The 24,412-nt window shown below is 40.7% G+C and overlaps 1 protein-coding gene and 1 pseudogene across 7 annotated transcripts in view; one reads left to right on the top strand and one right to left on the bottom strand.

Annotated features, from left to right (window-relative positions):
- RAD54L2 (RAD54 like 2) overlaps positions 1 to 24,412 on the top strand; it is a 115,958-nt gene that overhangs the window by 58,218 nt on the left and 33,328 nt on the right. The window lies entirely within an intron of this gene.
- Positions 19,694 to 20,371, bottom strand: LOC123391265 (annotated as a pseudogene).

Genomic DNA, 24,412 nt, shown 5'->3' with positions numbered 1-24,412 from the left:
TGGGTGGCTCAGTCAGTTAAGCATCCTACTCTTGGTTTTGGTTCAGGTCATGATACCAGGGTGCTGAGATCTAGTCCTGCATCAGCCTCAGGACTCAGTGTGGAGCCTGCTTGTCCCTTTCCCTCTGCTCCTCCCCCTGCTCACTCACTTGTGTGCGCTCTCTCTCTCAAATAAATAGATAAAATATTTTATAAAAATTACAGATTTAAGGGGAGCCTGGGTGGTTCAGTGGGTTAAGTCTCTGCCTTTAGGTCAGATCATGATCTCAGGGTCCTGGAATTGAGTCCCACATCAGGCTCTCTGCTCAGCAGGGAGCCTGCTTCCCCCCCCCACTGTCTCTCCATGCCTCTCTGCTTACTTCTGATCTCTGTCAAGTAAATAAATAAAATCTTTTTAAAAAATTACAGATATAAGATTAAAAAAAACTTTTTGTTTGAGTAGGCTTCATGCCCAGCGTAGAAGCCAGTGTAGGGCTTGAACTCACAACCCTGAGATCGAGAACTGAGCTGAGATCGAGAACTGAGCTGAGATCAAAAGTCATATGCCTAACTGGCTGAGCTACCCAGGTGCCCCAGGACAGATTTTTTTATTCTGTATTTGTTCTCTCCTCCTCCTCTCCAACCCCAGAAAGTTGTATCACCTTTTCCCGAGACAACTTGAATATTGTTAGACTGATTTTTCAGAATAACCTAAATCAAAGACTTTAGGTTGACTTTTTTTTTTTTTAATTTAAATTTTACATAGCTAATACACAGTGCTGTATTGGTTTTTGGAGTAGAATTCAGTGAATCATCACTTACATATAGCACCCAGTGCTCATCACAACATGTGTCCTCCTTAAGAATGCAAACTGGTACATCCACTCTAGAGAAGAGTATGGAGATCCCTCAATAAGTTAAAAGTAGAACTACCCTACGATCCAGCAATTGCACTACTATATATTTACCCAGAGGATACAGAAATACACATTTGAAGGGGTACATGCACCTTGATGTTTATAGCAGCATTGTTAACAATAGCCAAACTATGGAGAGAGCCCAAATGTCCATCAGTTGATAATAAAGAAGGGGTGTGTGTGTGTGTGTGTGTGTGTGTGTGTTCATATGCGCACATGCACACACAATGGAATATTAGCCATCAAAAAGAATGAAACTTACCACTTAGAGTGATGTGGATGGAGCTAGAGTGTATTACGCTGAGTGAAATAAGTCAGTCAGAGAACGATAGGGTGATTTCTTCTTAGAAATGAAGTAGTGTCAATTTTGATTCAATTTCCTGTCCTCCTTTTCTGCATGCTAGGCTTAAAGACACAAAGGGGCAGAGTTTGGGTGTGCTGGGGGCAGAAGATTGTTTTGTAATCTGCATCAGGAAAGCATGTCAGATACTGACGCAGTTGTTCAGAGTGACTTTGAAGGACCTTTAGCCCTCCTTCCCAGTAATCCAGGGAGTGGGAGCTTCTGATTATAGGTTTAATTTGCATTTCTCTGATTACTTAAGTTCTTGGCCTTTTTCCATATGCTTATGACCGTTTTCACTTTTGTAAAGTGTCTGAACACATTTTTTGGAGCACTTTTCTTCCCTTTCATCTATTTCTTATTGATTTATAGAAATTCTTCGTATCTGGATATGAACCTTATTGGGTACACATAAATACCCATCTTTCCCTTCTGTATTGCTTGATTTTTTACCCTCTTGTGTTTTCTTTTTCGGGCAGTTTTTATGCTCCTTTTTAAAATTGTATTTTTGATGAGTAGATATTTTAATTATAATGAAATTGAATTTATTTTTCCCTTTATGTTTAGTGCTTTAGGGCTACCCCAAGGTCATAAAGATATTCTCCTATTTTCGAGAAGCTTTAAATGTTTTACCTTCACATTTAGGTCAGTGATCCATCATGAACTGATTTTTGTATGGTATGTGGTTGGGGTCAAGGTTCATCCCTCTCTTCCCCAAATATGATTATCTAATTGACCCGGCATGCTGCATTGCATTTTCTTGTACCTTTCATTGTAAACTGAGGCACAGTACATATGTAGCTCTGTCTCTAAACTCTGTTTTCCTTCCACATAATTTCCATGAAGGGAAATGGGAGTAGAGGAGAAATTATGCAAGAGTGGTGGCCAAGAATGAGAGCTCTGGAGACAGATCAGCCACTTCAGTTCAAACCCTCTCTTTACTACTTAGACCTTTTTGAGCAAGTTTTCTTTCTGTAAAATGGGAATAATTGTAGCATTATCTACTTAAAAGGGCTGTTTTGAGGACTGAGTAAGTTAGTGGTATGTACATGTGTATGTATGTATGGAGACTCCATGCCTGGCACGGAGTCCATGCCAGGCCCAGACTCAACTGAGATCAAGATCTCAGCCGAGACTAAGAGTCTGACACTTAACTGACTGAGCCACCCAGTCACTGCCATGTTTCTTGTATTTGTGACATGAATAAATCTAACTGATAACAAGCCTTACTGGTCGAGTGAGCCCCAGTGCTCTGAGAGCAGGGCTGGTGACTTGGAGCAGTTATTGTATGCCCTCGGGCATGACTGGGTACAGTGTGTTGGGTCTATATCTCACAGGGCTCACCACAGACCTGGTGCTGGGCCCACAGCCATTCACCAACTGCTTTGTCTGTCCTGACTTCAGACTTCCCAGCAACCTTCCTGAAGGGAAGTTCTTTAAGTATTTCCTGAATTGTCTTCTGAAGTCTTAAAGTAGTCTTCGGTCCTGTTCAGAGTATAGAAGCAGGATGTGCTAGTTTCACATAAAATTCCCCAAACAGCGTACCAAGAGAGAAAGCAGCAGTTATTAACCTTTTCTCCACAGGTAGTATTGACAGGCACTGAAGCCTAGCAGTGCTGGGCACACACTGAAGTAAAAATAAAAAGGAAGAAATCTAGGAACGCTTTCAAGAGGCTAACCTTTAGGCAGACACCTGAAAGAGAGTATCGGTTAGAAGTAAGTTAGAATCTAACATGTACTTGTTAGATAAGGAGATGGGGAAAGGAGGGACACAGCATCCTGCTTTGGAGACTAAAGAGCATGGAACGGAGGGTTGTGGGTGGAGGGAGGTACTTGGTGGTCAGAGAGAAGGCAGCAATCAGGAAAGGCCTGATGGATTTCAGATTTTATCTGAAGGGCACAGGGAACAATTTTAAAGTGTTTTTAGAAGATCCTGGTGGTTAGAGACTGACTGGAGCAGATTCAGAAAACTCACTCTTTTCTGCAGTGTGGGTTGAGGTTGGCAGGGAGCAGTCAGGAGGCAGGGAGACTCTGGAGGCTAGAGCAGGAACCCAACCAGGTAGTACAGTGGTGTGGAGAGAAGAGGAGAAGGATAGTTAGGTCCTTCTTCAGGCACAGAACTCATGACTACATTTGAGGAGAGAAGAGGAGAGAAGGAAGGATGAGCCTTTTTTCCCTTGAGAGTGACTGGGTATGGTGGAGCTCTAAAGAGTTGCTACTCTGTGGGGTGCAAGGTGCTGGGAGAGCCACTGTGGAATGTTCTTTCACTATAGAGACTTTGTACTTCCGTTCTTAGCCTTTCTTTTTATTTTTAATTGTCCCCTTCACCCATCAGGAAGCAAGACTGCAGTGTGCTTCTGGCTAAGTACACATTTTCTTTGCATTTTCTACAGCCCCACAGAAAACTTTTTTTTTTTTTTTTAACTTTTTAAAAAAAATTTATTTGACAGAGATCACAAATAGGCAGAGAGGCAGGCAGAGAGAGAGAGGAAGAAAAGCAGGCTTCCCACTGAGCAGATAGCCCGATGCGGGGCTCGATCCCAGGATCCTGGGATCATGACCTGAGCCGAAGGCAGAGGCTTCAACCTACTGAGCCACCCAGGCGCTCCTGTTGTTTTATTTTTTAAAATGATTGGTCAGAAAGGGTCTTACCTGTCTTTCTCTGACCAGAGTTACTCTCTAGCCTTTTGCATTCATGGAGTTAACATTTAAGGTTGCAACCAACAAGACTGTTCCGAAGGTCTGTGGTGTGCACTAGTTTACTGTTTTGCCAAGGTGTGACTTTCAGTGATGCTCTCTTGAGACTGGGCAGCGGGGACTGGTGATTGGCCCTGCCCTCCACAGCATCTGCTCCTCAACCTACCCTGTTCTCAGCTCTCAGATCAGAAATTCTGATCATTAAGAGTTTGAAGGGATCATTTAAATGTTTCAGTTACACGTGAATGCGTTTTGTAAGAAAATCATGTGCTGTAGCTGGGTTCCCATTTTATGAAGGTATCTTCTTTTTCCTCCTGTGCTTTCTCACCATGATGTCTGTTGTGAAGTCTGATGGACTCTGTGTTTGTGAAGCTCCAGTCTTTGTTCACAGCCTCTTCTCAACTAATGAATCCTTCTGGGAGTTTTGTGGTTTTGTTTTTTTTGTGGTTTGTAGCTTCAGTGCTTCAGCGTGTTCATCAGTAGAATGGAATAGTAAAAAGAGTTCTGTTGATTACCCCGCCTCCCCATACAGGTTACTAGCATGCTTTTGTTTGTCCATTGGACCAGTTTTACTGTCTTCTTCATTTTTGGTTAACAGGTGTAAGAACAGATTTTGGAGGATTATCACCTTAGTGGGTGTACCCAAGCCCTCTCAAAAGAAACGAAATGAGCTGTTGATATTTATTTCTCTTTGCTCATTCCCTCTTGAAAGAGGCAGCACTTGGGGCTACTGGGTGGCTCAGTTGGTTAAGCGACTGCCTTCGGCTCAGGTCATGATCCTGGAGTCCCGGGATTGAGTCCAGAATCAGGCTCCCTGCTCAGCAGGGAGTCTGCTTCCCCTCTGAGCCTCCCCCTTCTCATGCTCTCTCTCTCATTCTCTCTCTCATATAAATAAATAAAAATATTAAAAAAAAAAGAGGCAGCACTTATGCCATCCTAGTTTCCTCTTGCTTGTTGTGGACACCCTTAAGGGGGTTTGGCGGAGTTTGCATGTTACGGAAAGATTAATATGTTCTTCTGTGCTTCTGGCACCATTTAAAAGTGGATTTCCAGGTGGGGGAATGGGTGTGGGGCTTTACCAGCTGAGTTCCAGAGGGAGGAACTAGGCTTGTTCTCTTCATTCTTCTTTTAAAATCCCTACTTTGGGAAAGCAGAGATCCTGTTTGCCCCTCTAAATCTCAGCTCTCAGGCTCAATGGGAATGCCAGGAGATTGCTTTCTAGCCTCCTTGAGAAAGTCTTGCCAGTTGGGAGTCTCGATGAAGAGGAGGAAGCCCAGCATGGACTGACATGGCCCTTGAACCAGCTCCAGTTCTGACACCTCTTTCTGGTTATATAACATCAAGCAGCTGCAGCTTCCGGAACCACCTTATTCTTTGTAGTGCTGAATGGCAGGTGGAGGAAGCACTGACCCTTTAGTGATTCCGAAGTTACCAGGAATAATTTAAGCTTGAGTATTTAATTCTATTTTTATTTCTCCCTTGTTTGAATCACTCATACTTTGGGAAACAAGCAAGGAAACATTCCATTGCTTGTCTTCCCGTTAAGATCCCTAGCCTGTTCCTTTTTACTGGAGAGATGAAGAGACCTTTGGAAGTAAAATTTTGAGGAAAGAGTAGCCAGTCTATTATCACTTGAGGCCTTTAGCAGAGTCTGGAAGGAAGAACCCCTCTCCCCCAATCTCCCACCCCAGGCAGCTGGTCTTAGGTGGCTAGGTGCTTCAGTCACCAGGTGCCTTGGCTCAGCTTTTGCTCTTAGATGGGCTACAGCTGGTTTTAGATAGGCTTCAGCTCTTTCTACACCTTCACACCCTGGGCACTGGGGTTTCTTTTCCTTAATGTGTTCTGATGGCTAGGTGTGGGGTTGGTTCCAGAATTCTGGGGGATGGCAGGATGGTATAAATCAGGCTGAGTGTGTGATTGAGCATTTGTGTTTAGCTTGAAGACTTAAGGAGAGACAGAATTAGTGGATGTTTTCTCATGGCTGATGGAATAATAAAGTTGGAGAAAGTGGGGAAATACTTCAAGAACCAGCGTAAATTTCTGAAGTAATGATTTCAGTTTTGACTACTAGAGGTAATGAAATTTTTCAGAATTAAACTGTTCTTTGTTATATTCTGGATATATACTAAACCTTTGTTATTTATATTGTAAATAGCATCTAGCCTATGGTTTATCTCAACATCATTCATAGTGTTCTTTTTTTTTTTTTTAAAGATTTTATTTATTTGACAGAGAGAGATCACAAGCAGGCAGAGAGGCAGGCAGAGAGAGATGAGGAAGCAGGCTCCCTGCTGAGCAGAGAGCCCGATGCGGGCATCGATCCCAGGACCCTAAGATCATGACCTGAGCGGAAGGCAGCGGCTTAACCCACTGAGCCACTCAGGCGCCCCATAGTGTTCTTTGTTGTAAAAAAAAAATCTGTAATTTTATTGTAGTTTAAGCTTTTCCATTTTTTTTTAAAAGATTTTATTTATTTATTTGACAGAGACACAGCGAGAGAGAGAACATAAGCAGAGGGAGTGGAGGGGGGAGAAGCAGGCCTCCCGCAGAGCAGGGAGCCAGATGTGGGGCTCTATCCCAGGACCCTGGGATCATGACTTGAGCTGAAGGCAGATGCTTAACGACTGAGCCACCCAGGTGCCCCTCCATTGTTTGAGAGTCATTTCTTTCATGGGTGAAAAAGAAAGAGGACATAGGAGAGGCATATTTTAAAGATTGAAATGTGGTTTTCATCATCCTCTTTTGTTTTATTTGGATTTTTAAATTTTTATTTCATGAAATTATTTTAGATATTACCTTGTCTATAAGACTTTTTAGTAGAGCTAGGCATTTGCTTTACATTTTCTCATAACTCCTTAAATATTATTCACAAATTAGGCTAGACTCTTTCAAGGTAACAGCCTTAGTCTGTCTTCTTTTCCACCTTTTGCTCAGAGGTTCCTGCTTTCCTGTTTTGCTGAGAGCCCTGTAATTCTTACCTTTGGTTGCAGAGGTGGCCAGAAATCATCATGATGCTGAGTAGAATCAAAATTAAATTGGTCTGCAACACAGGGCTAGAATTTCAGATTGGTTGAAAATCTGTGTAGTTGTGTTTACAAGTGAATGTTTCTTTATAGTTTTTGTCTTGATTGTGCTAAAAGCAGTGGTTCTCATCAGGGATTGGTTTTGTTCCCAAGGGGACATTTGGCAATGTCTGGAGATATTCTTGGTGGTCACAGCTGGGAAGATGTGACAATGAACCTGGCTGGGGATGCTGCTGAAGGTCCCCACAATGCACAGGGCAGTCTTCTACAACAAAGCATTATCCAGTCTAAAATGTCGACAGTGCTGAGGTTGAGAAAGCTTGTGCAACCCTGGTGTCTGAAAATGTTTTGCATTCGTTCTCCTCCCCTGTGAGAGCCCAGTGGGAAGTCTGGCCATTTCTTTTCTTCATAAGTATTAGGTTGTTTCATGAGTTAGTCAGAATGGTATTGGTTCCCTTGTTAAAAATGTGTTTAATTTAGGATCTGCTAATGCTCCTTAGTATTAATACTGTGAAGATTTATTCTTCCAAGGAACAAGTATGATGATAATTTTTTTTCACTCATTCTGACTTCCATGACTATTTTGAATGTGAATCGCATTTTGGCTTGCATGAGTTTTAAACTTTTTTAGGCCTGTTGGCAAATATATTGGCTTACCATGACATTTGTACAGTACAGTCAGAGAACTCTTGATCCCAGAGAACTATCAATGTGTGCCTACATATGATAAGTAAACATATTTAATAAGATCTGGTATACTCTTTTTTATTGCTGGTAGATTTTTTAATTCATACATATTTTTCTCTAGTAATTTTTTAAAGATTCATTTTTAAATTTATTTTAAAGAGAGAGATTGTGTGCATGCATGTGAATGGAGGGAGGGACAGAGGGAGAGGGAAAAGGTGGAAGCCGACCTCTCCCCACTGTGTGGAGCCTGCCATGGGACTTGATCCCTCGACCCTGAGGTAATGACCAGAGCCCAAATCAAGACTGGGTTGCCTGAGCCACCCAGGTGCCCCTCTAATAGCAACTTTTATAAAAAACAAGCTCATTAAAAAAAAAATTCAAGACAATTTTTTGAGCCTCTCTTATGTAGCAGGCATTTTAAGTTTGGCTTTAGAGATACAGTGGTGAATGAGATGGACAGAATCCTTGCCCTAAAGGGTCTACAGTCCAGGAGGAGAGACAGATATTAAGAGTTGAATCAAATTATTAAAATAACTTCAGATTTTGATAAGAACCATGTAGACCAAGGGAGGGAAAGAGCCCCAGGGATAGGGAGGAAGGGTCTACTTTAGCCTGGGTGGTGGAGTGGGGGTGGGGCTCTCTGAGGGTGTAGCATTATGCTTTTCTTTTCAAAGAATGAACTTTTGGTTTTGTTTTTCTCTTAAAGTAGTTTTTCTCTATTTCATCCATTTGCTCTTACCGTTTTTTGTTGTTGTTTTTGTTTTGTTTTGTTTTGTTTTTAAAGTCAGCTTCATGCCCATTGTGGAGCCCAGTGTCGGGCTTGAACTCAGAACCCTGAGATCAAGACCTGTGCTGAGATCAAGGGTTGGATGCTTAATTGACTGAGCCGCCCAGGCACCCCATCTGATCTTATATTTATTGTTTTCTTCCTACTACTTTCTTTAGGTTTAATTTCCTCTTCTTTTTCTAATTTTTGAGAAGAAAATTTACAACATTGGTTTTTTTTTTTTTTTTAAAGATTTTATTTATTTATTTGACAGAGAGAAATCACAAGTAGATGGAGAGGCAGGCAGAGAGAGAGGGAAGCAAGCTCTCTGCTGAGCAGAGAGCCCGATGCGGGCCTCGATCCCAGGACCCTGAGATCATGACCAGAGCCGAAGGCAGTGGCTTAACCCAACTGAGCCACCCAGGCGCCCACAACATTGGTTTTCACTATTATTTTTTGACACTGATTTTAGGCTGTGGATTTACCTTTAAGTATAACTTTAGCAATATTGCAATTTTTTAAAAAGATTTTATTTATTTATTTGACAGAGATACAAGTAGGCAGAGAGACAGGCAGAGAGAGAGGAGGAAGCAGGCTCCCTGCTGAGAAGAGAGCCCCATGTGGGGCTCCATCCCAGGACCCTGGGATCATGACTTGAGCCAAAGACAGAGGCCTTAACCCACTGAGCCACCCAGGCACCCTCACAATTTTTTTTTAAAAGATTTTTATTTATTTATTTGACAGACAGAGATCACAAGTTGGCAGAGAGGCAGGCAGAGAGAGAGAGTGAGAGGGAAGCAGGCTCCCTGCTGAGCAGAGAGCCCGATGTGGGACCCTATCCCAGGACCCTGAGATCATGACCTGAGCGGAAGGCAGAGGCTTAACCCACTTAGCCACCCAGGCGTCCCAATCACAAATTTTTAAAAAATCAGTGTTAAGTGTGCCCGGGTGGCTCAGTTAAGTGTCTGCCTTCACCTCAGGTTGATCCCAGGACCCTGAGATCCAGCTGCACATAAGGCTCTCTACTGAGCACGGAGTTTGGTTCTCCATCTCCTGCTGCCCCTGCCCCACTCATGCTAGCTCGTGTGCGCATGTGCGCACGCTTTCTCTCCAATAAATAGATAAAATATTGTTAAAAAATCAGTTTTACTATACAGTTTATATATAGTAAAATTCATATCTTCTTTGTATAGATTGATGACTGTTGACAAATATGATTGCCCTGATCAAGATACAGAAAATACCCATTTTTCCAGAAAGTTCTCATGCCCTTTTGTAGTCAGTTTTCTGGGCAACCACTTTGAACTCATTTCTGTCATTATAGATTGGCTTTGCCTGTTATAGAATTTCATATACATGGATTATTCAGTACATATTCTTTTTGCTTAGCCTCTTGCTCAGCATGGTGTCTGTGAGATTCATCTCTTGTTGCACATGTGCCTAGTTTGTTCGTTTTTATTGTTGAGTAGTATTCCAACTGCAAAAAGTTGAATACAACTTGTTTATCCATTCACCTGTTGATAGACGTTTAATCTAATGAGTAAACCTGTTCTGAACAATTCTGTGAAGCTGACTTGGTTTCTAATAATTAGAGGTAAGTTTTCAGTTTCCCTTGGATAAAATACTAAGATATGAATTGCTGTGGCATGTATAACTTTATTAGAAAATGCCAGAATGTTTTTCCAAAGTGATTGCACCACTTCACACTCCTGCCAGTAGTATGTGAGAATTCCAGGTGCTTCATATCCTTGCAAGCATGTTGTATGGTCATGTAACCAAGGGTAGGGGTGCAAGAGCACCTGGCTCCGGGGTCCCAAACAGAGCAGGTTTGCCACTTGCTGCTGACAAAATCTAAAGGCAGAGAGACTAACTGTGGTGAAACAAGAAAGGAATTTATTTTAGTCATGCCAACATGGGGTAGATAGTAGACTAGCATCCCAAAGCGGTCTCCAAAGTGCTGAAAATACTTCCAGGTTTATATAAGGAAAATATGGGACAAAGGTTAGTGAGTATGTGCAGGTGGGCAGTGAAGGTCAAGTCAGTCATTGTCTTGGGGTCAATCACTGCCAGAGCTCTTGCTGGCTCAGTATAATCTTTATTGCTTGAAGTGTGGTGGTTTTGGTTCCCATCATGGAGTGCATTTACCTGCAGGGTCTTTTGCCTTAGGTAAGAGATAAGCTGGAAAGAAGAACTTAATCAGTTAGAAATTTTGAGGTCAAAATGGAAGTAGTTGAAGTCCCCTTTCAGTCATTATTATTATATGTGCTGCCAAAGTAAGCATATCAGCCAGTATTATTACTTTTAGCCATTCTAGTGATTATCAAGTGGCATCTGATTGTAATTTAAATGTGCATTTCACCTCTTTTGTGGAATATCTGTTCTCTTTTGCTTTTCTTACTGGGTTGTTTGTCATCTTACTGAGTTGTAGAGTTTTTAAGGAATATTTTCTAGGGTGTCTGGGTGGCTTAGTTGATTAAGTATATGACTCTTGATTTCAGCTTGGGTCATGACTCAGGGTCGTAAGATCAAGCACTGTATTGGCCTCTGCTCAGTGCAGTCTGCTTGAGATGCTCTCTCTCCCTCTCCCTCTGCACCCTTCCCCTCCAGCCCCAACACACACAGGTACTCTCTCTAAAGATTTTTTTTTTTTTTAACTTGACAGACAGAGAGGGAATACAAGCAGGGGCAGTGGGAGAAGGAGAAGCAGGGTTTCTGCTGAGCAGGGACTCTGATGTGAGGCTTAATCCGAGGACCCTGGAATCATGGCCTGAGCTGAAGGCAGTTGCTTAACAACTGAGCAACCCAGGCACCCTGAGAGAATATATTCTAGATACAAGTCTTTTATCAGGTATACACACACACAGAGTTAATGTTTTCTACGAGACTATAAGACTGTGACTTGTCATTTTTCTTTTAAGGATACGTTTTGAAGTTTTTAATTTGGATGAAGCACACTTTATCAGGTTTTTCCCTCGTGGTTCAAGCTTTTTGTGTCCTGCTTAAGAAATCTTTACTTGGAGCACCTGGGTGGCTTAGTGGGTTAAAGCCTCTGCCTTCAGCTCAGGTCATGGTCCCGGGGTTCTGGGATCTAGCTCCGCATCAGGCTCTCTGTTCGGCAGGGAGCCTGCTTCCCCCTCTCAATCTGCCTGCCTCTCTGCCTACTTGTGATCTCTGTCAAGTAAAGAAATAAACTCTTAAAAAAAAAAATCTTTATATAACCTAAAGTTGCATCTATTTTCTACTAGAAGTTTTATAGTTTAAGCTTTTATGTTTAGGCCTTGATCCATTTTGAATTGTTGTTTCTGTATGACATGGAATAGGGTAAGAATTGTATCCATTGCAGAAGGTGTGCTGGAAAAATTTTCTCCATTGGATTACTTTGGTACCTTTGTAAAGAATCAGTTGACTATAAATGTGCAGTCTAATTCTGGACTGTATTACATTAATAACTGTATTCTTACTCAAAATTATCATTATTGTCATTTGAATCAGGTAGTACAAGAATTCCAACTTCGTTGTTGCCTTTTTTTTTTATATATTTTTATTTATTTATTTGACAGAGAGAGATCACAAGTAGGCAGAGAGGCAGGCAGAGAGAGAGGAAGGGAAGCAGGCTCCCTTCTGAGCAGAGAGCCCGATGTGGGACTCGATCCCAGGACCCTGAGATCATGACCTGAGCCGAAGGCAGCGGCTTAACCCACTGAGCCAGCCACCCAGGCACCCCTGTCTTTTTTTTTTTTTTTTTTTAAGATTTTATTTATTTATTTGACAGAAATCCCAAGTAGGCAGATAGGCAGGCAGAGGGACAGAGGAGGAAGCAGGCTCCCTGCCGAGCAGACAGCCCAACGAGGGGCTTGATCCCAGGCCCCTGGGATCATGACCCAATCCGAAGGCAGAGCCCTTCTGAGCTTCATGGAGCCACCCAGGTGCCCCTCGTTGTTGTCTTAAAAAGTTATTTTGATTACTCTAGGATCTTTGCATTTTCATAAAAAATTTTTAGACTCCTCAATCTCAGTTGCAGCAGATAGTGGCCAGGGTTAAATAACAAACAGGGTGGAGGCTACATTGCCTTTTATGCTAGCCTTGGAAGTTACAGTGTCACTTCTGTGTTATTCTTTGGTTATAACTAAGTCTAAGTGCACCCAGATTCAGAAGAAAAAAATTAGAATCTGCTTCTCAATAGGAGATGGATCAAGGTCAGACTATAGGAAAGCATTGGAATAAAAGATACTGGTACATTCATATTTGGAAAACACTGTCTGCCACATTCTACCCTCTGGCCACAGTAATTCACATCATCCCACATGTAAAATACACTGCGCCCTTTCCTCAAGACCTCCAAAATTTCATCCCAGTCCAGCATCAGCTTATAGCCCAAGGTCTGGTCCTCTAACTCAGATCTATGTGTGAATGTGACTTTCAGTTGTAGTTTTCTTGAGTTCACTCCTTAAGTACAGTTTCTCTTATCTGAAGACTTTTATGAACTAAAGAGACCAGTTTTCTGTCTCCACCAATGTAAGATGTTATGGGGATAAGGTAGATACTCTTATTCAAAAGATGGGGCAGAGAAAGTAGGGGAGAGGGAAGGGAATGAGGCACACAGCAGTCACTGATCTATAGTAGTTCTAAAATTCCTAGGTGAGCACATTTTGCTAGTTCTTTGATTAGAACTCAGTATTTCTCCAGGGCTTTTGGTGTTATCCTCTAGAATCTTTGTTCTGTCTTCTGAATAATCCTTTCATTTTACAAAAAGTAACATATTATAATTGAACCCCAGCTTGCTGACTGCCTCTAGAAGTTTGAGGGTCCAAACTCTTTTTTTATTTTGTATTGCTTATATCTCCTCCATTTCAGGCTCATACATTCCTTTATAAACTTGTGTATCAGTATAAAACCCACTTCATTAGACAAAAGCTATACTCACAAATCTCTTCAAGATAATTTCTTTTCTGGTTGGCCTTCCAAGGAGGCTGATATAAGGTAATACTCTAATATTGTTCTGAGTTGGTTTTTTTTTTAAGATTTTATTTTTTTAATTTATTTGACAGATAGAGATCACAAGTAGGCAGAGAGGCAAGCAGAGAAAGAGGGGGATGCGGGCTCCCCGCTGAGCAGAGAGCCTGATGTGGGGCTTGATCCCAGGACCCTGGGGTCATGACCTGAGCTGAAGGCAGAGGCCTAACCCACTGAGCCACCCAGGCGCCCCTAAGTTTTTTTTTTTTTTTTAATTTTTATTTATTTATTTATTTATTTATTTATTTTTATTTATTTGACAGAGAGAGAGATCACAAGTAGGCAGAGACGCAGGCAGAGAGAGAGAGAGAGAGAGGAGGAAGCAGGCTCCCTGCTGAGCAGAGAGCCTGATGCGGGACTTGATCCCAGGACCCTGAGATCATGACCTGAGCCGAAGGCAGCAGCTTAACCCACCAACCCACCCAGGTGCCCTAAGTTTTGTTTTTTAACAAAGAAGATCTGCTAGGCATGTCTGCAAAATCTTTAGGAGGCCTTTTGTCTGAACAGGTCTATGAAACACTACTTTAAATATTTCTGAGATCATAACAAAGGATCTTAACAGATCCTTTGATTGAATTTTTCTTGACTATGGATATTTTTCCTTTGCATATCTTTTCTTTGCATATCTGGTGACTTTTGATTAAATAAAATGGTCTTTGCACACAATATATTGTAGAGGCTCTGCATTCTGTTATCTTCCTCTAAAAAGTGTTCATTTTAAGTTTAGCAGGCATTTCAGTTACTGATTGATTCCCTTGAACTTGTGAAGCCTTGGTTTTGTGCCATTTCAGTACCAGTCTGTGAAAAGCCCAAGGTGTTTACCAATCTAATTTGGTAGGACTCAATCTCTAAATTCTTGCAGACCATGTCAGGGCTTGGTTTTAGGCTTTGTTAAGGAGGATGTAATATAGGTCTCACTCTAGAGAGGTTCTTACTCCTAGGGACCGCCTTTCTTTTGTCTCAGCTGGATGGTAGAGGTGTTATGTAAGATGTTAATGAGAACTTTCAACTCTGGCAAGTCTAGCATTCTCCAGTTTCCCTGACATTGCTGTTTCCCTAGCATTGCTAGACTTCTAGTATCTTTGTTTTGCTCTCACTGTGGCCATATACATACTCTGAATGATTTCACATGAAATTTCATTTCATGAAATTTGTTGATGTTTGCTTTATGGTGCAGTAAAGGGCAGTTTTGATAAATGATGCCTACATAAGCTGTTGAAAAGAATGTGTGTTTTGTTATTGTCTAGTGAAGTGTTCTAAATATGTTTGTTAATTCAGGTTTGTTAATTGTTTCATTCAGTTCTTGTATGGCCTTATTGGTATTTTTGTCTGTTGTATTTTATTCTTGAAAGAGGCATGTTAGTCTCTCATGATTATAGATTTCTGTATATCTTTCAGTTTTGATGTATTTTGAGACTAAGGTATTGTGTACATATAAATTTGATACTGCTATGTCTTTTTTGTATGTTGACCTTTTGTCATTATGAAACATCCCTTTTTATTTCTATTATGCTTCTTACCCTAATGTCTCTTTCACCTGATATTCGTATAGATATGTTAGCTTTTGGTTAGCATTTCTTAACATCTTTTTTCAACTTTTTTTTCTATTCTCTTTCCACTTTTTTCCTGTTATTTTTTTTTCATGATAGCACCGCTTAGTTGGGTTTTGCTTTTTTCAATCCAGTCTAACAGTTTTAGTCTTCTGATTGGAACCTTTAGTTGATTTGTATTTAATGTAATTATTGATATAGTTGTGTTAAAATTTATCATCTTTGTATGTATGTATGTATGTATTTATTTATTTTTAAAAAGATTTTATTATTTACTTGACAGAGATCACAATCAGGCAGACAGTCAGGCAGAGAAAGAGAAAGGAGGAAGCAGGCTCCCTGCTGAGCAGAGAGCCCGATGTGGGGCTTGATCCCAGGACCCAGGGACCATGACCTGAGCCAAAGGTAGAGGCCCTAACCCACTGAGCCACCCAGGGAGGGAGAGGGAGAGAGAATCTTAAGCAGACTCTGTGCTTAACCAGAATCTTAAGCAGACTCTGTGGAGCCTGTTTTGGGGCTCCGTCTCATCACCCTGAGATCACAACCTGAGCCAAAACCCAAGAGTCAGACAATGACCAACTGTGCCATGCAGATGCCCATCCTTAGAACATTTTAAATGTTTACCTCTTTCCTGCATTTTATGTTATATATCCTTATTTTAATTCTACATATTTTAAGTGCCACAACATGTTTTTCTCTAGTCAGTACTTATATTTTCCACACATAGATCTTTCGTTGTTCTTTTTAATTTTTAGGAGTTTATTTGACCAAACATCAAATCAAGCAGTGCCAGTTAGAAATGGTTAGGAGCACTTCCCTTTTTGTTGTTTTTCATTCCCTCCTTCCCTCTTTTGTCTGAGATAATTTTCTTTCTGTCTTTGGTATTTGTTTTTGGGTATGTTTCTTGGCAACAAATTTAATCTGTGTGTTGTTTGTCTGAAAGTTGCTTTATTTTGCCCTTGTTTTTGAGTGATGTTAGTTGGTACAAAATTCTAGGTTGCCAGTTATTTTTTTTAAAAAAGCTTAGAAACTTTCCATCATCTTCTAGTATCTTCAGGTCTCAAGAATCCATTGTTATTGTTGCTCCTTTGAAGGTATTGTGTTCTCTCCCACTCGTGACTGCTTATACAGTTTTTTTCTTTATTAGTTTTCAACACTTTTACTATATAATCTCCCGAGGAATTCTTTTTTATTGTTTTTGTTTTTTTCTGTTTATCGTACCTATAATCCACAGAGCTTCTTGATTCCACTTACTATATATATTGTTTCTAGACTATGTCTTTGATTCTTTTTCCTTTTTTTAAAATTTATTTTTAAAATTTAAATTCAATTAATTAACATATATTATTGGTTTCAGAGGAAGAGGCCAGTGATTCATGATTCATCAGTTTTATATAATACCCAGTGCACAGTATATCATGTGCCCTCCTTAATACCTATCGCCCAGTAACCCCATCTTCCCACCCACCTCCCCTCCAGCAACCCTCAGTTTGTTTCCTGTGATTAAGAGTCTCTTATGATTTGCCTCCCTCTCTGGTTTCATCTTGTTCTATTTTTTCTGCTCTTGCCCTATGATCCTCTGTTTTTTTCCCTTAAATTTCACATATCAGTGAGAATTGATTAATATATATTCTGATTATCTGGTGACATTATCCTTTCATTTATTTTCTCCATTTCTTTTCTTTTCTTTCTTTCTTTCTTTCTTTTTTTTTTTTTTTAACATGTTTTATCAGTTTCTTATTTTGTAGTATCTAGATCACCAGTGATTCTGGTTCTGTTGCCTGTCCCTCTTAGTTTTGGATCATTTGATTTTGTCTCCTGGCATAGCTGGTAATTTTTCATTGAATGCTGGACAGTATATATAAAAACTTATAGAGACTATAGATAGTATCTTTAGAGAGGGTTTCTTTTTCCTCTCCTTAATCCATCAGGATAAAGCTGAATAAATGCTGATCATAGTTTAAGAGATTTTGTTTACTTCTTGTACACCCCTGTTTCTAGAGTGTGGCCATCCTGTAAGTTCCAACTGAGAGTCTGGATGTTCACTGGGCCCATCTGCTCTGATGGTTCCTAAATTCTAATCCTTATCTTCTCTGCACCTCAAGATTACAGAAACATCAGTTCTACTTTTCAGTGCTTTTATTCTTAGCTTTTCAACTTCCCATCTCACTCAGCTTTAGAATGAAGTAAATGACTTGAATGGAAATAAACTGAATTTTTGGCTCAGTTCTGCCTTTCCCATTTTACCAGGCTGATGGTCCCTCATGTCTTCAAGTTTTGTCATTTTAGTCCAATGAAATTGCCAAAAGTTCTTCTGGTTTCTTTGCTTCTTATTAACAGCCTTCTGTTTAGGTGACTCTCACCTTGTTCTGGCAACCAGACTTGGTGGAAGAGGGGAATGAATGGCAGTAGAATGCTGGCTCATCTCTTCTTGATTTCCCTTTCTTGGAATCTTGTCCCTTCTACTTCTGGTCCTTTCAGCATCTCTTCAGCCTTCAAAAGACTTTGTTGTGGTGGTGATTTTTAAATTTGATAACATATTTCTAGCTGTTCATAGTGCAAGTATTGGTTTGCCTCAAGCTATTCCACCTTTGCTGGAAGGGGAAGCACCAAGCCAACATTTAAAAATATGTATATAGGGGCGCCTGGGTGGCTCAGTGGGTTAAAGCCCTGCTTTCGGCTCAGGTCATGATCCCAGGATTCTGGGATCGAGCCCCACATCGGGCTCTCTGCTCAGCAGGGAGCCTGCTTCCCCCTCTCTCTTTGCCTGCCTCTCTGCCCTCTGCCTACTTGTGATCTTTGTCTGTCAAATTAAAAAAAAAAAGTATATATTTGTATAGAGGTATAAATCACCATTTTGAAGTGTATAATTCAATGATTTTTAATATATCAAGGTTGTTGAATCATCACCACTTTAATTTCAGAACATTTTTCATTACCCCAAAACCCCTTTATCCATAAGCAGTCACTCTTGTTATCCTCTCTCTCAGTCCCTGGCAATGACTAGCCTACTTCTGTCTGTAGAGATTTACTTGTTCTGGACATTTCTATAAATGGAATTTATACATTATTTTACAATATGAGGCCTTTTGTGTCAGACTTCTTTAACTTAGCATAATGACTAAGCCAACTGTGCTAAAATATGTATAACATAAAATTTACCATTTTAGGGGCACCTGGGTGGCTTAGTGGGTTAAGCTGCTTCCTTCAGCTCAGGTCATGATCTCAGGGTCCTGGGATTGAGCCCTGCATTGGGCTCTCTGCTCAACGGGGATCCTGCTCTTCCCACCACCCTGCCCCGCTTGCCTCTCTGCCTACTTGTGATCTGTCAAATAAATAAATAAAAATATTTTTAAAAAATTTACCATTTTAGCCATTTTAATTTTGTATTTTTTAAGTAGGCTTTATGCCTAGCGTGGAGCCCAACACAGGGCTTGAACTCATGACCCGGAGATCAAGACCAGAGCTGAGATCAAGAGTAGGATGAACAACTGACTAAGCCACCTAGGCACCCTATTTTAGCCATATTAAGGTGTAGAATTTAGTGGCTTAAATAAATTTACATTGTTCTGCAACTGTCACCACTATCCATCACCAAAACTTTTTCATCATCCTATATTGAAACTCTGAACTCTTTGATCCATTTTTTAGTTAATTTTTGTATATGGTATAGAGTAAGGGTCCAATTTCATTCCTTTGCATGTGGGTATTTGACTTTCCCAGCACTGCTTACTGAGATGACTGTCCTTTTCCTGTGAATGGTATTGGTACTCTGGTTGAAAATCCTTTGACCATATATGTGAGGGTTTATTTCTGTGCTCTCTGTCCCATTTCAGTTGTCTATATGGCTGTCTTTATGCCTGTTCCACATTGTTTTGATTATAGTAGCTTCATAGTAAGTTTTGAAATCAGGAAGTGTGTGTCCTCCCTTGTTCTTTTTCAGAATTGTTTCTGCAAACAGAATTGTGCTGGAACACAGCTGTTCTTGTTCACTTATATGTTTATGTATGGCTGCTTTTGAGCTGCTCTGGTAAAGTTGAGTAGTTTTAACAGAGACCTGTGACCCACAAAACCTGAAGTATTTACTATCAGGGTTTTTATAGAAAAAGTTTACCAATATTGGAATATTTAAACTCTTTGCTCATTTTCCCAGCTGTAGTGGATTGTACCGCAAATAATTAAATTAAAGGGAAAAATAATTTGTAAAAGATGTTTATGCCACTATAGATAAAAATAAAAACTAAGAAATAGTCTGACAAAGCATTCTGTGATACACTGATACCTTTCATTAAAATGATGAGTTATGTGGACTATGTCACTATGTCAAAGAAATATTTATATGTATGTAACATGTGGCCAAAACAGAACACAAAATGATGTGTATTCATTGGTTACTGGTGCAATATATGTGCATATTTATTAAGAAATGTGGAAAAGTTGGGATCTAAATAGTTTAGAGATTCGTGCTTATTATATTTTATCTTCTGTTAAGACTTCTAAAATTAAAACAGTCGTGAAGTTTTATTCTGGAAAATCTCAAAAGAATAGAAAAAGAGTAGTAAAATGAACCCTGTATTCCCAGTATTCTCTTCAATAGTTGTAAATACAAGGCTAGTCTGGTTTCATTTGTTCCTCCCCGCCTTGGATTATTTGGAATTAGATCCTTAAAGTTGTAACCTTTTATCTGTAAACTTCAGAGTGTTTTCACTCTATCTTCTAGCATTAAAGTCCTAAAAGCAAAAACAAAAATAAACACAATACCATTATCACACCTCAGTATTTTGAATCAATAATTCCTTATATCATGAAATATGTGTGGATAATCCCTGATTATCTTTTAAAGATTATTTTTACTGTTATTTCATTAAAATCCCTATAAATCCCACATTTAGTTCATTTGTCTTTCAAATCTCTTTAATCTGAGTTTTTCCTACCTCTTTTTGGTGTTTTTTTTTTCCTGCAATTTATTTCAGAAGAAAAGAATTCACTTGTTACTCTGGTTTCATACATTTCTAGATTTTGCCGATTGCATCCTTGTGGTCTTGCTTAACAAATTTAACATAATTCTTTTGTTTTCTAAAAATCATGGATATTATCTTTATTACATTGTTAGCTGATTCAGATACATCAATACATTATCCTCTGGTTTTTTGCTTGGAAATCAGCCATCTGGATGTTCTAATACTGCTTTTACCACATCTTGGTGTCTCAGCTAAGAAGGCCTCAGTTTGCCTGGAAATCCACCATAGGTACTGGCTGCTGCTGAAATTGCTTTGGGTTCAGTTGACACTCTTGGCTTCCCAGGGGGGCTGTCCTTCTGTGTTTGACTTGGACTTCCACCTCTGGTACATGCCATCCTGTAGTCTATCACAGGTGTAAGCAGTCCCTGGCCTGCTCCATCACACTGCTGGTCATTCCTCAGAACAGAGTGTCCGTCATCTCCAGACTTGCCACTCCAGTCTGTCTACATGGTCCTTCTTCCCTGTATTTTTGCAAACCAGTAGTGAGATCTCAAGGTGTGTTGAGATTCAAGTAATGTTTTGGCACACGCACATAATAGTTGTGGTGTATACATCCTTTTGCATCACATCAGGCACCATGTGGTAAGACTTGGAATTCACTGAGCTTTGTTTGTATAGTTGGGATTGGGTGGGAAGAAAAGAGAGGCCCCTGAAAGTGTACCTTATACCCCCAATGAGTGAAACATAGAGATTTTTCTTGGCATTGTTCCTCGTTGCCTAGTCATATTTGTCGTGATGATGTTCATAACTCATTCCTGAGAAGCTTATGTAAGTTTTTGTTGGTGTTTATATAACTCTGTGCACAACTGGCTCACGTGAAGGGGAAAGTTCAGAGGTATTTGCGACCAGATATGATTCTATGATCCTGAATTTGGGTGGTAATAATCATTTACTTTTAAGCCACATGTCTCTACCTCCTTTTTGATCCTTTTCTCTTTTTCTTAAGCGGCGTTTGGTGGATTATATTCTAGAATTTTGGGGAGGACTGTCTTTGAAAGTTAAATTAATGATTTTGATAATAGGTTGTAAATTCATATGGTTCATTTTTCAGAAGATAAAAAAGAGCATGCAATGGAAAGTCACATTTTGAATTGGGGAAGAATTAGTTATAGAAATTTTGAAATAATAGTTTAAGAATAGTTTAAGATGTGGTCTATATTATAATGTTATGTAAAAACCAGAAAGTTCATAATAAGCATCATGAAGCAGCAATGAAGCACTTGTAAGACATTAACTTACATGACAACAAACTTGAAATATTAGTACATCTATAAACTAAAGCCCTTTAACAAGTAAACAGTAGTTGTTGAATCCAGAAGCTGAAGATTAATTAAAAGAATACTGGTTGGTAAGGAGCTGGTTTAGACCTAAAGCCTCTGTGTAAAGGGGAAACCTGTGTCTGAACTAAGTGTATGTAAGAATTGTATATACTATAATCATTTAAAAATTGCTACTGTACTGGGCCACATTCAACGCTGGGTCAGACAGGAATTCAAGGCTAGACTTTATAAGTTGGAATGTTTGATTGTGAATTTGTCTGTAATACTAAAAGGTTATCAGATTCTTTTCTTCCTCCTCCCAGAAACATCACACTCTCCAAGGCAGAAACCAGAAAAAGGAGGTAGAGCAGTTGGCAACAAATTCCCAGTACCCAGTAGATCAAGTTCAGACCCTTTATCTTCCCCTGTATACTCTGACTCTGTCCTCTCTGCCTACTTGCTAACCTTGCTTCCAACAGTTCCTCCAAGTGGTTACTCAATAAATATGCTTGTGAAATAGAAACAAAAGGCCTTCAGGCCAGGAGAACATCAAATTTCATTATCAGAACCAGGTCAGAGGACCTAGCAAAACACCAAGCTGAAGTGTGCCAACCCAGCCTCAAGTGTAATTGTGTAGGGCAAGCTGCAGTTTTGGTGGAAGTAGCCATTTAGCAAGAGATGACCCCTCTTAGGGACTCTGCTCTCCAGCCACATCTTCCTTTGGGAGGAAGAATGTGATAGCCTTCCCCTTTAGGAGCGAAGAATTGAGGGCTGTGAGTTAGGAGAGAGGTGCCAGTAATATTATGTGACAATGCCATGGAAGTTTAGTTCTTTGGAGGCGTGGGGGCCGTGAAGCAGTGGTGGTAGTTCTTAAGGAAAACAGAGTTGCTGACCTTTCCTTTTACGGTGCTTCAGGTGGAAATAGGAGAGGACCGTTTGAGGGGAAGGTAGCCAGTCAGACTTGCAGCTCTTTTGGAGCTTCTCTTTCAGTTCTCATGTCTGGCTGGACACACAGGCAGTAAGCACCTTACGTTCTCAGTGGGTGGAAGATGTCCACAAGCCAAGGCTCATGTTGCATTCCCAGTGCTTCTTGTCACCCCAAATGCTTGGTGTCTTTGAGAGGCCTTTGTAAAAGGCCTGCTGTGGATCCTGTGGTGACGGAGAAGGGGCTGTGATGTTTTAATCTCTTGCTTCTGTTAGTGGTATTGCCTTGTCCCCTTACGAACATTTCTTGTTTGGTGCCTCTCTTAGCTAGTTCCCCTTTGCTCTTCGAAAAGCAGGTAGATTTAGGTTTTAGGTAGATACCTAAAAACTTCCAGTCGTCTCTCAGTGTGAGGGCCAAGGGAGCTACTTCCACTGCTGCTGCAGGAGAGTGAATCACCCCTGGTACTCAGATGTGAGTGCGTGTGCATTTGTGCACACATGTCCATACCCACTATCCCCCTCCAGCCCCACATTTTACATTGGCCACATTAGCTTCCTCTCCCTGCCCAAACAGTTGTCAATAGAATGTAGAAGGCTAGGAAGAAAGGGCCTTGGAAGTAGTCCTGGGACAGGGGTTGACATCTGTGCCAGCATCTAGGAAGGATCTTGAGTCTACACCTCAGTCTGCCTTGGTTGAGGGGCTCCTGGGGAGAGACAGGGAATGGTTGTTGGGTCAGAAGGCCCTTCTTGCTGCTGATTTGCCTAATTTTAGCCAGTATTGAACTGCCTGTATTTTCCCAACTATTCCTCCTTGTCTAAAGTATCCATTCCTTTTGCTTATGTTCCTATATCTGCCTAGAATGTTCTTTCTTTCCCTTTACTAGTTGGTACCTACTTATTTTTTTTTTTTAAGATTTTATTTATTTGCCAGAGATAGAGAGAGAGAGTACACACAAGCAGGCAGAGAGGCAGGCAGAGGCAGCGAGAGAGGCAGGCTCCCTGCCGAGCAAGGAGCCCAATGCGGGACTCGATCCCAGGACCTTGGAATCATGACCTGAGCCGAAGGCAGCTGCTTAACCAACTGAGCCACCCAGGCGTCCTGGTACCTACTTATTATACTAGATTAAACCCAGGTTTCATCTATTGCAAGGAAGCACCCTGCACCCCTTACCCAGCCCTTGGGCAAGACTGGATTGGGTATCCTTTCCCCAAGTGTTGTTGCTGTTAGGTGCTTACCTCACATGTTTCCCCATCTGGACCATTCCATTGTGCCTTGGTACAGGGCCTGGTAATTATTTTTTTTTATTTTTTTTTTAAAGATTTTATTTATTTATTTGAGAGAGAAACAGTGAGAGAAAGCATAAGCTAGGAGAAGGTCAGAGAGCGAAGCAGACTTCCCATGGAGCTGGGAGCCTGATGCGGGACTCGATCCCAGGACTCTGGGATCATGACCTGAGCCGAAGGCAGTCGTCCAACCAACTGAGCCACCCAGGCGTCCCTCAGGGCCTGGTAATTAAATGCTCCTATGTGTGTTGGGCTAAACTAAAAGGCAAGTGGCAGGAGAGGCAGCAGTGGCTAGTTTGTGGTAGTCTTATGTGGAGATTTAGAATGAAGATGTGGTCTACAGTCTCATGTGGCTGGGATTGTGTGTGTGTGTATATACATGTGTTCACACATGCAAATGTGTATTTGTAAGAAACACTCATTTTGTGAGAACAATGCTGGTTGTATCATTTCTGCATCTCCTTTTGCTTTCTTATTTCTGATCTTTTAGTAAGATATACAGTTAAGGCTTGAATTTTCCACAGAAGTAGATACTGCTCCCCAGCATGGCTGACTAAGCCCTGTTGCTTTGTTTGCTCCTGGACTGTTCAGTGTAGTCAGGAGTATGAAGTTCCACAGAGTGTGGCAGGACCTGGGTTTAAAGAAGAACATTTTCCCTAAAAGAGCTTTTGACATCCCCATTTTACAGATGTGGGGAACTGTGGCTCAGAAAAGTTGAATCCATGAGCAAAGAGCTAGTAAGTGACAGAGCCAGGATTCAACACTAGCCTGACATTGCCTGACCATGAAACTTATTCTGTTAACTCTCTGCTTCTGTTTTCCTGCTTGTTTCCTATATACCCACAGGCAAGCTATTTCTTTCTTTCTTTCTTTTTTTTAAACTTTTTAGGGCTTTGGTTTCTCAAATTTAGAATGAGGGGAGCAAAATTCACCTTGCCATTATCATAAGAAAG

Source organism: Mustela putorius, unplaced genomic scaffold, assembly GCF_011764305.1.
Source record: "Mustela putorius furo isolate JIRA1106 unplaced genomic scaffold, ASM1176430v1.1 tig00000095_pilon_pilon_pilon, whole genome shotgun sequence".
Classification (NCBI taxonomy): Eukaryota; Metazoa; Chordata; class Mammalia; order Carnivora; family Mustelidae; genus Mustela; species Mustela putorius.
Note: the sequence above shows the minus strand (reverse complement) of the source record. Positions and strands in the feature narration are given on the sequence as shown.